Genomic DNA, 15,283 nt, shown 5'->3' on the forward strand with positions numbered 1-15,283 from the left:
GTGAAAGGATTCAATCTATCCAGTCAAACGAAATATTAAACAAGCTACACTTCAGGGATGACAGAAACACAAAATTGGGAGGAAAACCATAAAATAAAGAGCAGGGAACTAAGATTCACATGAAAGCCATATAATCATAAGCAAGGGCTTACACAAAGCATACACTTTGAAATATTATGTACAATGCTGTGTGCAGCAAACAGCTGAAGTGATCAGTTGTGGAATTTTAAAATAAAACCAAAGACTAATAAAATAATAATGTTGAGTTTGATGCCCGGACTTTCTAAGAATTTCAAATATTTTCACTTAGGGCCAGATCTAAATTTTGGCAGATGCAGTATTCTCCATCGGTCTGGCATAGGACTGAATGTCCAGCAGGCAAAGGCTAGTCTGCTCGCCAAATTTAGAAATTACTGCCAAGCTGGTGGTCATTTCAAAATCATTGTCTGTCAATGCTCTTTTTAACTTTGACACATGGATCTGTAAACATGATGGGCCAGCCATATTTTTTTTTATTTAAAAAATAAAATGCCAAAGTGGAATGTTCTTTTTGAAATAAAAAAATGCCCCCTCGCCATGGGATTCATCTCCTGTAGCAAGGGGGGCGTTTATTCAGCTTACTGCCAGGGTGTTCTTGGCGGTGACAGGCAGTGAAAACTGACCTCTTTGTCCACCCATCTATATTAGGAAGGCGGACATAGAGGTCAGCCTTCTGATGGCCCTTACTCCGTCAGACCATTAGAGGGCTGTAACCATGGTGGTGACGGAGTAGTCTCTGCCATGGTTACACCAATGGTCCAAACGCTTATAAATCAGGTGGGCCGACCATTCTCTTGGCAGAAAGGATACACTGTCGTTATTGTGACACAGTATCCTCACCGCCAACATATAAATGTGGCCTTAGTTACTTTTCTCTTTTATGGGGTAAAAGGGGTTTATCACAATTAATGAGAATGCTTGCTGAAATTGGGCCATGATGGAGTCTATCAACTAGGGCAATTGTTCGAACTTAACAAATTAATTACATTAAAAAATGTTAAAGGGAGAGCCAGTGAATGATATCACAATATTCCTCAAAGCCCACCTGACATCATCAAATAAAGCAACATTTTAGAACGCCTATTGTTGGTGATCATTAAAGATGCAGAACTGGGCAAAGAGAATACTTTTTTCTCGACAGTGGTTGTCCTCTTTCAAAGCCTGTTTGGTAACCCTAATAACCATTTCTTCAAGCATAGTGGGCTTTGCACTCTCAATTACTGGAAGCAATATACCTCAGCACTCCGTAATGGGCAAAAGATTTGGGGGGGGTAAAACATTGACGAGTTTCTGATTAGGGCTCTCTCACATATCACAAATGATTTCATAACTGCATTTGCTCACCTTTAGCAACATCAGATTGCTTTCCACTCTACTTTTCGCTAAATTGAATGATTTTTCTAGGGGATGTAATTTGTAGGTAGGTTGGGCGAAATTAGAAAGATTACACAGTTATGCCGCATCACATAAATGTGGAGAGACATTTTAACACAAGCAGCATTTCAGGTGGATTTTGTACCTGAGCAGTTCAGGTAACTTTTGAGCACAAAACTACAAATCCAAATGTGAGCCGCAGTGCTTTGAATGTGAGCAATTGGAAATCAACTTGAAATGAATTTTTCGAGTACGAGATGAGTCTTGTGTAATTACACATAATTTTACAATCATTTTATGTAATTACGCATGTTACGCCCACCCCTACTAATATGGTCAATGTTAATCTGGCCCAAATGTTGGTACACTGTGAGGCCCTGCCAAGACATTACGGGGGAGATTGTGCAGAGACTTACATTTTTTTACCTCCTTCACACATCTGGCAGATACGTCCTCCTTATGAAGGTGTGGTATATACATTTCTCTTTTCAGACTATGGAGATGAATGTGTATTCATTCAAAGGGCATACAACTCCACAGCTTAACTAGTTATTTGAGTATTTACGTTCCTCTATTCCCTTAATTCTTTAATATATCCTTATTTTTAATTTCTTTGTTTCTAGCTTCCTATATTTAATTACTTTATATCCTTTTATTAACATTGTATAGCTTTCTTGAATTTGGTTTTGTCGATGTTCATACTTGATAACATTTGCTTTGTAGTTTGCTCCCACAGAACATAAAAAGAAAACCGCACCCATCGTGTTTATCCTCTCCCACCATTGCTTATTATTATTTTGATAGAGTCGCTGGAAATGTATACTAAAAGGATGCAGATACAGATCTTTGAGGATTGCTCAAGGATATTGTGAGTAATTGAGATTTGTCTCTATGTGGAAAAATTATTTATTAATTTATAAGCACACAAAGAACAGTAAGTGTGTCCTGGTGCTGGTGATTGTCCTATTGGTAAAGTGAAATAAAGACAAAATAGATAAATGATTCCTTTGAAGATTGTGACACACAGTGGATATGGATAAGGCAGAATATTAAAGAAAGGAAGTCAATCGGTCTCTTGGGGCATGGCATGCCATAATTCTATAAGATATTGTCCGGGTAGTGGAAAAAGTAGATGAGGTATATACATTTAATTATGACTACCTCTATACAAGGCTTAAGGATACTAGCAGGCATATCTCTCTGTTAGTGGTAAACTGTGTAAATCTGATTAAAAGTTCTATTTTACTCAGATTCAAATTTTACTTTCAGACTCATTACTTTTAAAAGAAATGTATTTAAGAAATTGAATGTCATCTACTTCTGGTAATACCCCATGAAACCCATGAAGTAAACTTTGCACAGACTTGGAAAATGGCACCTGACCTCTGACAGAATTTGAGAACTAGTTGCATTGTTGTCTTAGAGTCTTTAATGGACATTAATTCCCGGCAGTGATTTTCAATTCTACACTACCCTAATGCAAGAAACTGAAGATTTAATGCATTTGGATTCTAAGTTCAGGAGTCCCGTGTTTTTTAAGGAAATATGATTTAGAGCCTGTGAGCTTTGTGCCTTGTGTTAAGCAATGGATTAGAAATGCATTCATCTGTGGTGGAACTCCTCTTTAGCCACTTAGCTGTCTTAGCATATATCCGATTGGAAGAAAAAACATTTCAGAGTTAATCCAGCTGATGAAAACGGAGAGGTTACTGCCATTTGCTAAGCTCCAATATTCTTTTTTATAAACATCTTTGTGGCACCATTTGCATACATTTCAGTGAAACGATTCATCTGAGATATTCGTAGTTGCCTTTTAAGAGAGGCTCACATAGGTATTTATTGCGTGCATGTGTATAAAATTAAATTCTCTTTGGAGATAGCATTACAGAGGCATCAGGGAAATCAGGGCTGGTGAGATAGGTGATCAGGTTGAAAAGTACAAAATGAGTGCATAGTTGCAATATCTTCTGATTAGCTCTACAATGAGAAGGATCAGTACATCTCTTTGTATTGGTAATACTGTATAGCAAAACACGTGTCACCATTTGAAGTTGGAAACATGCACCAGGGGAGTGTCCACAGTTGGAAAGTTTCAGGAGATAAATCTTTTCCCAACTAGAGAAGACTAGCGAGAAAGATATTGAACTATATTTGTGTGTAGGCCAATGATGCAGGGGCCTCCCATGGAAGTCCAGCCTTGGAAAATTGATATTCTTTAATTCTTTAGTTGTGTCACTTTATCACTTAAAAATAGAGAAGAATGAAAAGAATACATAAAACATTGTACTACTAGCAAAAAGTGAGACAGAAAAGTTTGAAGGACTATGATCATCAAAATGATCATGACAATACAACTGAGAGACTACGAGGGAAATTATATGAGGGGATGAGCAATCTGGAAAATTTTAGAGCTTCTTAGAAAAATCAAAATGTACAATAGTTTTAGGATTCCAACAGACTAATAACTATTTTATTTTTTTCTTGCAAGATATGAAATGGATATGAGTGATTTATGTTTTTTATGCATGTGTCTCTATGTTAATGCCTTCCTATGAATGTCTTTTATCTTTTCTATTAAAAATGTAATGAAACAAATTGAGAGGCATACACTTTACTTGGCCATGGTAATGGATGAAATGTTCCCTATACAAATGCTAATAACATAACACTAAAATTCCTTTGGTATAGTGGCATATACCAACCTACTTGGGAATAACAGAGAAATCACTAACAATGCATTGCGACTAGACATGGGCATAAGGTGCTGTAACATCAGGGAACCCTGAGCGCTAGGTGGCGCTAATCAAGATGGCCGCACTGATGTGAGGCTCCTGATGCTTGACCCCTCGCATCGGGCTTTCATCCGTGCCCCGCTGTCCTAGCAGCGATCCGGAGGTCTCTACCTGCAGCGGGACCGATGCACCACACTCGGAGCAACTTTCAGCCATTTTCCTGCTCCCGGAGCCGAGTTCTGCTGCCCTTTGATGCGAGGCCGTGAGGGACGCGGCAGTCTGGTTCCGCGGCCGGCGCTGGGCGCTACGCGAGCCTGCGGCGCCAGTGAGGGGCACAGGCCGTGTGGCTGGTGGCGGCCGGCCGCCCATCGCGGGACCCGGGGAGGTGATCCCAGTCGTCTACAGACCTACAGGGCGCTGTCACGGGCATCGTGGGGTGCCTCTGACCTGCGGGGGCTCCGCGGCGGTGACGGCCTGAAGCGAGCGGTGTGGACCTGTGCGGGCAGCCACATCGAGCCACGCTGGGACTGGCTCCTGTTTCCTCTCCACGCGGCTGCTGGGGACTTGCACCGGCGGCGGCCGGGCGGCGGCCTCCTGGAGGGCTTTGAGTGTTGTCCCACCACAAGGAGTGCGGAGCCCTACGGACACAGGCATAGGCGGCCGGCATGGGAGCTCATCCCCGTTTTGCGGCCATTGGACTCCATCCCCCCCGCCGCCGCCGGTTGGGCCCTGCCGCTGGTGAGCAGAGGGCGCCCTGTCTGCCCCCCCCCCCCGGAGGGGTCCTGCTGTCGCTCGGGCCTGGGGGCGATTGCGGGGTGGCCCTGCTACACAGGGTGAACCTGCGGGCCCGCTGTGGGGGACGGCGGTGTGACGGACCAGGGACTGTGCCTGCGCTGACGACGTCTGCGGGAGTGGGCCGCACCGGAGCGGCTCTGGTGAGGTGAGAGGGCGGCCCGGCCCGGACCAGAGCGGGGCAGTGGTGTTTCCGGCGGACTCCTGGCCTCCCCCCCGCTGGGGGACGGCAGTGCCTCTGTTCCTCCTTTCTTCTGGACCCTCCGGTCCCTGGCCCCGCGCCGGCCGGTCGCTTGGCGGCGGGGCGCGGCTGGCCGACAATTCGCCATACCGCGCCTAGGCACCGGCGCACACATCCCGAGTGCCATCATGGGCAAGGACAGAGGTGCCAAGTCGACGACCACGTCCCACCAGACCAAAATCGACCGTTTCACGAACCCAGACCCCCCGGGCGCGGGCGGAGAGGCGGCATCAACTCCTAGCACAGACCTTGCCGCCATACTGCAGGCCATCAACGCCTCCCGCGCGTCCCTGGAGGGTTGGTCGGGGAGGTGAAGGTAGACGCTACGCTCTTGCGACAGGATCTCCGCAATGCCACGGCCCGCATCACGGAGACGGAGTCCCGGATTTCCACGGCGGAGGATGACATCCGGCTGCTCCAAGACCAAGTCCGGGAGCTAACGACCCATTCCAAGGAGCTGCATCGGCGGGCGGAGGATGCCGAAAACCGGGCCCGCCGCAACAACCTCCGCCTGGTGGGCTTTCCGGAGGGGGTCGAGTCTGGCCGCACCGACGACTTCCTGGAGAAGTGGTTCAAGTCTTGGATGCCGGCGGCCAGCTTGTCCACCTGGTTTGTGGTGGAGAGAGCACACCGGTCATTGGCCACCAAGCCTCCGGTAGGGGCCCCCCCGCGCCCCTTCCTCTTGCGGATCCTCAACTTCAGGGACAGAGACGCTATTCTGAAGGAAGCGCGGGTGCAAGCCCCCTTGTCCTTCAACAACCACACCATCATTGTCTTCCCGGACTGCACCCGAGAGGTCCAGGAGCAACGCCGCTCGTATACGGAGGTGAAACACAAGATGCGCTCCCTGGGTCTCAGCTACCAACTCCAGTTCCCGGCACGCCTCCGCGTTGTCTTCCAGGGCAAGACTCTATTTTTTGACACTCCCCGGGTGGCATGGACCTGGCTCACCGAGGAACGACCATTGCACCAGCCCGGGCGGGTGTCGCCGGCTCGGCGGCCTTCGGACCAAGACACAGCCAGGCTCCCATGCCCACGACGCAGGAGGCGCACGCAATCCCGGCGGCCCCGGGGTGGGGTGGCGGCTGGGCCTCGATCCGCGAGTGTGTCGGGGAGGAGATCGAGGGACTCATCCGCCTCATCCGGGACGTCCTCTCAAGCGGCTGGGGGCTCTCAACGCCGCTCACCGCATCTGCCGGACCCGTCCCGACCCCCCTCCCCACGCACATAGACCTCTCTGACCTCTCCCGCAGCCCAGCCATGTGACTTTTCTTTGTCCTCTGTCTTGGCAGGGGGTTCGATGGCCTGGTCCCGCTGCGGGGGCCTCAATCTCGGACTTGGATTCAGCGGTTTCCCGCTCTTGTGTAGTAACCTAGGACAGAACACTTACATCCGTACTTCAGGAGGGGTCCACCACGCTCTTTACACCCGAGCGTCCCTGCTTGGGGCCTTGTAGTTGTTTGTTAAAGTTAGGTCGACAGATGCTTCAGTTCTCGAAGTGTAGGGTGGGGGGTCAGGGGTGGGGTTTTGTTGGTTGTTCCTCCTAGGGAGGGTGTTCCTTTTAGTTTGGGTTTGGTTCTTCTTGGGCTTGTCACACAGCAGCTTCCTGCGAGCGCCACTGTATGGCTCCACACTGACACTCACATGCGCTCCGCTAGCGCCCGCTCTCAGCCGGCCTTCCCTGGCTCCCTTCAGTATGTCATTCGTTCTCCCTATGGTACCTGTATGCTCCTCGTCCCCTCCCCGCACGCCCACGCCGCTCGGTGTCCTCCCAGCGCCCCCCTGGTTGTTTCGCCCCCGCTGCGACTCACGTCCGTGGCTTCCATGGAAGACTTAGCCCCCAAGGCCCAGCTGCGCATCCTGTCCTGGAATGTTAACGGCCTGTTGGATAGGCTCAAGCACACTGCAGTCCTTAAGTATGCCCAGCGCGTAGGGGCCGATGTGCTCCTGCTTCAGGAAACCCATCTTCTCGGTGAGAAATGTCCCTTTCTGGCACGCTACGGGTATGACCGGGTGTGGCACTCTGGGTTTTCCCGTGGCTCCCGCGGGGTGGCTGTCCTGCTGCGCCGCTCCCTCCCCTTTGTCCTTACGCGGGTGACCCACAACCCTCATGGAACCGGGATTGCTATTTTCGGCACACTCGACGGTAGGCCGATCAGCTTTCTGTCGCTCTATGCGCCACCCTCCGGACTGTCACAGGCTTTATCTCACGCCGCCTCTCTGTTGCAGACTTTCCCGCAGGGTGCTATTGTGCTCAGGGGGGATTTTAATGCCGTCTCGGCCCCTCAGCTGGACTCGTCGGGTCCGATTTCAGATTCCCGCGCTGCACGAGCGAGGCAGCTGGCGGGTTGGGCCGATGCCCAGGGCCTATGCGACGCCTGGAGGCTTTGGCATCCTCACACTCGTCAGTACACCCACACCTCGGCCACTCACCACTCTCATGTGCGTATTGATATGATTTGTGTCCCCCCCGCCGAGTGCGGGGGCGCCCAAGATGTCCGTATCCTCCCCAGGGGGATTTTGGATCACTCGCCGGTCCTCCTGTGTCTAGGCCCTCCGCCTCACACGGCCCGGCCGGTGTGGCGCTTTAACACTTGCTCCTCCAAGACAAGACACTGCGTAAGGCGGTGGGCACTGAGCTTACCCAGTACTACTGCACCAATGAGGGTTCGGTCTCCTCGGCGGGCACCCTTTGGGAGGCCTGCAAGGCGACCATTAGAGGCGCATGCGGTGCGGCACCGCCAGACGCAGCTGCAGCAGCTCACTGCCTGTGAGGCCCGGGCGCTGCGGTTGGAGCAATCTCTCTCTGAGCTCGACGACCCGGCTGTGGGCCGGCAGCTGAGGCTCCTTCGTGAGGAGATTCGTCAGCGATCCCTCGAGGAGGCCAAGCTTCTCTGGCAATCTTCACTGGCGAGGGTATATGGTTGGGGTGATAAGAACGGCGTGCTGTTACATTGCCTGGCCACCTATCCCAGGACGTCGCGCATCATTCCGGCGATCACCGATTCCGAAGGCGTGCTCCTGTCCTCCTCTGTGGCGATAGCGGCAGCTTTCGCCGAGTTCTACTCTCAGCTCTACCGGGCCCGGGCACCGGATCTTTCTCTGGCTGCTCTGCTCGCGTCTGGTAACGTGCACCTCACCCAGCTTCGGCCGGACGAGTGGGAGAGCCTGGAAGCCCCCATTTCCCTTGAGGAAATTGGGGACGCAATAGGGCGTACGTCCGCTGGGAAGACCCCGGGACCTGACGGCTTCCCCCAAGAATTCTATGCCGCCGATAGGGATAGCCTGGTCCCGCGGTTGCGAGACCACTATGCAGAGGCGATTGAGAAGGGTTCCTTCCCCCCAGAAGCTGACTTGGCCACAATTGTGGTTTTGCCTAAGTCCACGCCACCGTCCACCGACAGAGCGGCTTACCGCCCGATCTCGCTCATCAATACTGACGTGAAGCTCTATGCGGCGGTCCTGGCCCAACGGCTTCGGCCCTTTTTGTCAACCCTGGTCCACCCGGATCAATGTGGCTTCATGCCCGCTCGGGGCACCCGCCATTGTCTTCGCCGCCTCCATGTGGCCCTGGCCCACCGCCACCGACTGACTCCATACCTCGCCCTCCTCCTTGCTGATTTCGAAAAGGCTTTCGACTCGGTGGGGTGGGCCTACCTGTTTGACGTCCTGACCCACATGGGTTTTCGCCCTAAGTTCGTGGGGATGGTGCGGGTCCTCTATGCCCGCCCCCATGCCAGGGTACTGGTTAACGGAGCGCTGTCGAGGCCATTTCGGATCGGCCGGGGAACGCGGCAGGGATGCCCACTGTCGCCCCTTCTCTTCGCGCTTGCGATGGAGCCCCTTGCTGCCCTGATTAGAACTGACCCTCTCCTTCAGGGCTGGGAGTGGCCTGGCCTAGAGGCTGACAAAATCGCCCTCTACGCGGACGACGTCCTGCTGTATCTTGGTAACCCGGCGCGCTCCGGACCCCGTGCATTATCCATCCTGGGCCGTTTTGGCCGGGCGTCTGGTCTGTCCCTAAATTCGCGGAAGTCGGTTCTGGTTCCTTTGCACCCCTCCCGGGAATGTTTTGATTGGCAAGCGACCATCCCCCTCCGCCGGCTATCCTTTAAATACCTGGGCATCTGGGTCTCCCTCCTCCCGGAGCTGAGCTGGGCGCTTAACGTGACCACCCTGGTCAAGAAAGCCAAGGCAGACTTGGCAAGATGGCACCAGCTACCCCTCAATCCGCTGGGGAGGGTGGCCCTCTACAAAATGATGATTCTTCCCTGGTTTCTGTATGTGCTGCAAAATACCCCCCTCTCCTTTCCACGACCTTGGTTTCGCGAGCTGGACGGGATGGCGACGAGATTTCTCTGGGGTGGTGGGAGGCCTCGGATGGCTCTGTCGACATGCCGCCTGCCCACCTTTGATGGGGGCCTGGGCATGTCTAATCTCTACCTCTATTATCTGGCCACCCGCCTCCTGGTCATTCATGACTGGTTTGGGGGGGGCTGGTCCGACCCGGCCTACTGGGTGGAACTTGGGGATCTGGGTTTCTCCGGTATTCAGGACCGCCTGTATGGCGCCTCCATCCCTGCCTCCTGCCCGGATATCACCAAAGCAATATTCCTGGCCTGGCGAGCGGCGCTCCGTCACACACGATGGACGGGGAGGCTGACCCGTGTCACTCCTCTGTGGCATGGGACGTGGTTGCGGGAGGTCGCGGAACTGGAAGGCTTTAAATCATGGGATCTACTTGGCATTTCCCAGCTGGAGGACGTCTGGCGGGGAGGGCGAATGTGTTCCTATTCAGAGCTGCAGGCGCGCTTCTCCCTCCATTCCTCCCAATTCTATAGATACCTCCAGCTGCGCCACGCCATACGCACCTACACCCCACTGGACGTCCGGCTGCCGGACCACAGCCTCCCGGAGGCTCACGTCATGATGGGCAATTTGGGGAGTGTGGCATTTCCAGGATTTATCGCTCCCTCGTCAACTGCACCCCTACATCCCTGGAGGGCCTTAAGGAACGATGGGAGGGTTGGGTGGGTCCCCTGGATGAGGCCGACTGGCGGGATGCCCTTATGGCCCCCCGCTTGGTGACGGCCTCCGCCAAACTGCGGCTTATCCAAATTTACTACCTACACACCGCTTATCTCACACCGGCTCGCCTACACCGCGCGGGCCTCTCCACTGACGCGGCCTGCCCCCGCTGTGGCTCTGAGCCGGCCGACTTCCTTCACATGGTGTGGTCTTGCCCGGAACTGGAGGGGTTCTGGTGGGGCATTGAGTCCGAACTTACGGAGGTCCTGGGGTGGGAGGTGCCGCATGAACCTAGACACTCTGTCAGATCAAGGATACGATCTCCCCAGGAGCAGATGATCAAGTCCTCAAATCCCTCTCACCAAAGCCAGTGACAGGTGATGACAACTGCCTCTGTATTTAGCCAAGGGGGAAAGGGGAAGTGGAAGACAAACAAAAGAGAGACTGCCTCTGGACACTGGTGCTTCAACTGCCTTTTCTTTCTTGTAAAGGAACCTGTAAACACAAGCACACTAATTAAGTCTTCCCTGCCTCTAGTACTGGCTGAAATGGATTTTTCTATTTAACATATCTATTACCTGTGATACCAGAGATTTTGCCTCCCTCTATATTTGCTTGTCTATTGCTTATTTGATCAGTCTTAAGGATTGTTGGTAGAGAACTCTCACTAGAATGTTTGCTCAGAGAGCTAATATCTGCTTCAGACTTTAAGAAGAGTTCTCTGCCTCTGATTCTTTTCTTTAATAAATAATGTTATCGATGCTCAGTCTTATACTTGTTGCCTTGGCGCTGGTTCACAGTACATAAGGTAGCCAAGCACACAGTTTACAGTCTTTTGATAACTCTTGCAGTTCTGGTAATTTCAGGTGCTTAATAATCAGAACTCTAATTACTTGAAAATTCAGCTGAGTAATATGTGCCTCCGTTGCATTGCAATTCTTTAAAAAACTGCTTGCGGATCCATAATTGAGGAAATGAACACTCTTACTTGGAAATGGAGAAGTGTTCTCTTCTCAGAACAACTTCTCCAATGTGTCTGCATCCGCCGTCTCACCCACAGGATTTCCACCGAAGGTTTCTCGCCCAGTAGATTATTTGCTGACTGAGAATTCACTGTAAATACCAAAAGCACGTCAGAATATCACCGCGCTAAATAACATGGAAGTTATCATAAATACTTCCCTCAGAATGCGGTTGTGGCCCCTCGAATTGACTCTCTCTACAATGGTTCCAAGAAGAAACAGGCGCTCTGTAGAAAAGCGACCGTTTTCGTGACTGAAAACAGTTGAAGTGCGCCGCGCGAACCTCGCGCATGCGCATTGAGCCCTGAAACGAGTCTCGAGTCTATAACAACTAGACCGAGAATTCCTCCAGGAAGTGTACTACTGAGACTAATAGTGAATGGAAGAGACTCTCAATCCACATAGAATGGATCTCAAAGACGTCTTCCAAGTTGGGGTTAATCTTCGCCAGCGCGGATATTTCAAAGGACTCAGTCTTTTAGCAAGCAATTTAACTTCTTCAGAATCGTAGTTTAGACCACTCGGTGGTGTTGTGACAGTACCCCCCACCAAAAGACGTCCCTTCAATCTTGGCTTGGTAGGATGTTTTTGGTGAAAGTCTTGAATGAGCTTTGGAGCGTGGACATTAGAATGCGGCTCCCAGGATCTCTCTTCTGGACCAAAACCCTTCCAACTGATCAAATAATACAATTTGCCTTTTCTATAGGTTGAATCTAGAATCTTATGTACCTCAAACTCTTCCACTGAATCTATCACAGTAGGTTTCGGGGAAGTACGGAGTCTTAAATTAGGAGGACTTTTCTTTAGCAATGAAACATGGAACACTGGGTGTATTTTGAGGTAAGAGGGCAACTGAATTTTAACCGCCACTGGATTTATCATCTTGTTAACCTTAAATGGGCCAATGAATCTTGATTGGAACTTACGATTTTCTTTTAATTTTAGATTTTTGGTGGACAACCAAATTTTGTATCCTGGTTTAAAAAGTGGATTCCCTCTTCTTTTCTTGTCTGCCTGCAATTTATATGAACCTTTGGCTTTTTCAATATTCTCTCCAGCCTGAATTAATGACGTTTGGACCCTATCTATAAAATATTCCACTGCAGGTACTGATCCCTCTTATTTTTCAAGAATTACACTTGGGTGCCTACCATAATTTAAATAGAAGGGAGAGTAACCTGTCGAAGAATGTTTAGCATTGTTATAGGTAAACTCTGCAGACCACACTAAATCAGACCACCCAACTTTCTGATCCATCAAATATAGCCTGAGGTACTGTTCTAAATCTTGATTGACTCTTTCAGTTTGACCATCAGTTTCGGGATGGAAACTGGTGGAATAGCGAGCATCTATGCCTAACTTCTTAGTAAAGGCCTTCCAAAAGTGGGAAACAAATTGTGAGCCTCGGTCAGAGACTAGAACTTTTGGAATCCCATGCAGTCTTACAATATGTTGGGAAAACAATTGTGCCAATTGGGGTGCCCTAGGAATCTCTTTCAAAGGGACAAAATGTGCCATCTTAGTAAAGGTGTCTACCATAACCAAAATTGTGTTAAAACCCTGACTAGGAGGGAGATCTACAATTAGATCCATCGAAACCGTATGCCAAGGATGAGGTGGAGTTGGCATCGGCATCAAAAGTCCATGAGGGGCTCTTCGATCAGGTTTTCCCTGCAAACACCTCTCGCAGGTGGAAACATACTGCCGTATTTGTGGTTTCATCCTTGGCCACCAAACATTTCTTTCTACCAATTCTAAGGTCTTTTGAACTCCTTTATGACCAGAAAGTGAACCATCATGACATTGTTTTAAAGCTCTCTCTTGCAGCCTCTTAGTCGGAAGATAGAGACAATTTTTTACATATGGAAGTCCATTCCTGATTTCCCTCTCCGATTCCTCTCTTGCCCAACGAATCATTTCTTCATAAGGCATTGCCTTTTGGATTTCACTAGAAAAGTCTGTATTGAGTGTGGCAACAATGATTTTCTCTTCCGGAATTATAGTCTGTTTCTTTTGATCAATTTCTGAATGATCAGAATGTATTCTTGAAAGAGCATCTGCTTTTACATTACTTGTGCCTGGTCTGAAGGTAATTACAAAATTATAATCTGCAAAAAATAGGGACCAACGTAGTTGTCTGGCTGTTAGTGTCCGGGCTGACTTGAGGAACTGGAGATTGCGATGATCAGAGTACACGGTGACCTTATGCACAGCCCCTAACAAGTAATGTCTCCATTCTAAAAAGGCACTCTTGACTGCCAACAATTCTTTGTCTGCAATTGAATAATTGCATTCTGGAGGAGTTACCTTTCGGGAGTAGTAAGCCACTGGATGCAATTGGCCAGTATCCTTGTGACGCTGTGACAGAATTCCTCCAATGGCTACATCCGAGGCGTCAGCTTCGACATAGAATGGTTCTTCAGTTCTTGGATGCAACAGGATGGGGGCTTGTGTAAAAGATTTCTTCAGAAATTGAAAAGCTTCTTCGGCTTCTTCATCCCAGACAAATTTAACCCCTTTCTTTAACAATCGTGTGATGGGACTAACCTTGTGAGAAAAATTTGAAATGAATCTCCTGTAAAAATTTGAAAAACCAATGAAACTTTGGATCTCTTTCACACATTTGGGAGATGGCCAATCTTGAACTGCCTTCACTTTTGTCTTATCCATGCTTACTCCATCTGGGGATAACACAAACCCCAAGAATTCCACTTTTTCCACATGAAAGGCACACTTCTCCAATTTCACATATAGATGATTTTCGAGCAATCTAGTTAAAATCAACCTAACGTGTGATACATGCTCTTCCATAGTGTCAGAGAAAATCAAAATGTCGTCGATATAAACAACGGCGATTCTATCCAAGAACTCTCTGAGAACGTCATTCACAAAGTGTTGAAACGCCGCTGGAGCGTTGCATAACCCGTATGGCATCACCAGGTATTCAAAGAGACCATGACGGGTTCGGAAGTCTGTCTTCCACTCATCTCCAGAGGCCATGCGAATCAGATGGTACGCCCCGCGTAAATCCAATTTAGTGTAGACCTTTGCGTTCTTCACTTGATCCAACAAAACTGAAATTAGCGGGAGCGGGTATCGGTTCTTGATTGTCACTTGATTCAGGGCTCTATAGTCAATGCAAGTTCGAAGATCTCCATCTTTCTTCGGAATTAAAAATAAGGGAGATGAGACTGGAGATTTTGAAGGTCGTATAAACCCCATTTCTAGGTGTTTATCCAAATAGCTTTTAAGATACTGATTTTCAGTTTCTGTTAATGCATAAATTCTACTGCAAGGCAAAACTGTCCCTGGTTCGATGTCAATCTTACAATCGTAGGGACGATGAGGAGGAAGTCTTTCCGCCTCTCTTATATCAAACACAGATGACAAATCCTTGTATTCTTCTGGAATTTCTCGAGTTTCTAAAGAGCAAATTAAAGCAGGATGACCAGCTAACTTCCGGGCTGGAGACTCTTCAAATAACTTGGGCAGATCTCCAAAACAATTTTCCTTGCAAAAGGTGGAATTCATGGTGATTGTTCTCTTCTCCCAGTCAATGTGGGGATTGTGTTCCGTTAACCAGGGAAGGCCCAGAATCAATTGAAATTGAGGAGCATCAATCAAATTGAATGTCAACAATTCCGAATGACCATTCAATCCGGTCAATTGAATTATTTCTGTTTCATGAGTGATCGGTCCTGATGATAAATTTGTTCCATCGACTGCTCTGACAGCTTCCAATACCTGCTTCTCAACAAATTTTATTCCCATTCGACGGGCATATTTGATGTCGCAAAAGTTGCCAGTTGCCCCAGAATCTATCATCACGGAAACTCCGTTGATTTCCAGTTCTCGGAACCGTGCCGTAAAGGAGACCACCACATGAGGTGTGGAGGATTGTAAGGTATTTACAACTTGCTGCAATTTAGGAGTTGACTTCGAATTCGCTTCCACCTGTGCAACTCTCTCTACAGGTGAAGCCGCTCTTTTCCCGGCAGCGAAGATTTGGGCTTTTTCTGACAATCTTTTACAAAATGGCCGGAGAGGCCACAATA

Source organism: Triturus cristatus, chromosome 2_1 (genome assembly GCF_964204655.1).
Source record: "Triturus cristatus chromosome 2_1, aTriCri1.1, whole genome shotgun sequence".
NCBI classification, from domain to species: domain Eukaryota; kingdom Metazoa; phylum Chordata; class Amphibia; order Caudata; family Salamandridae; genus Triturus; species Triturus cristatus.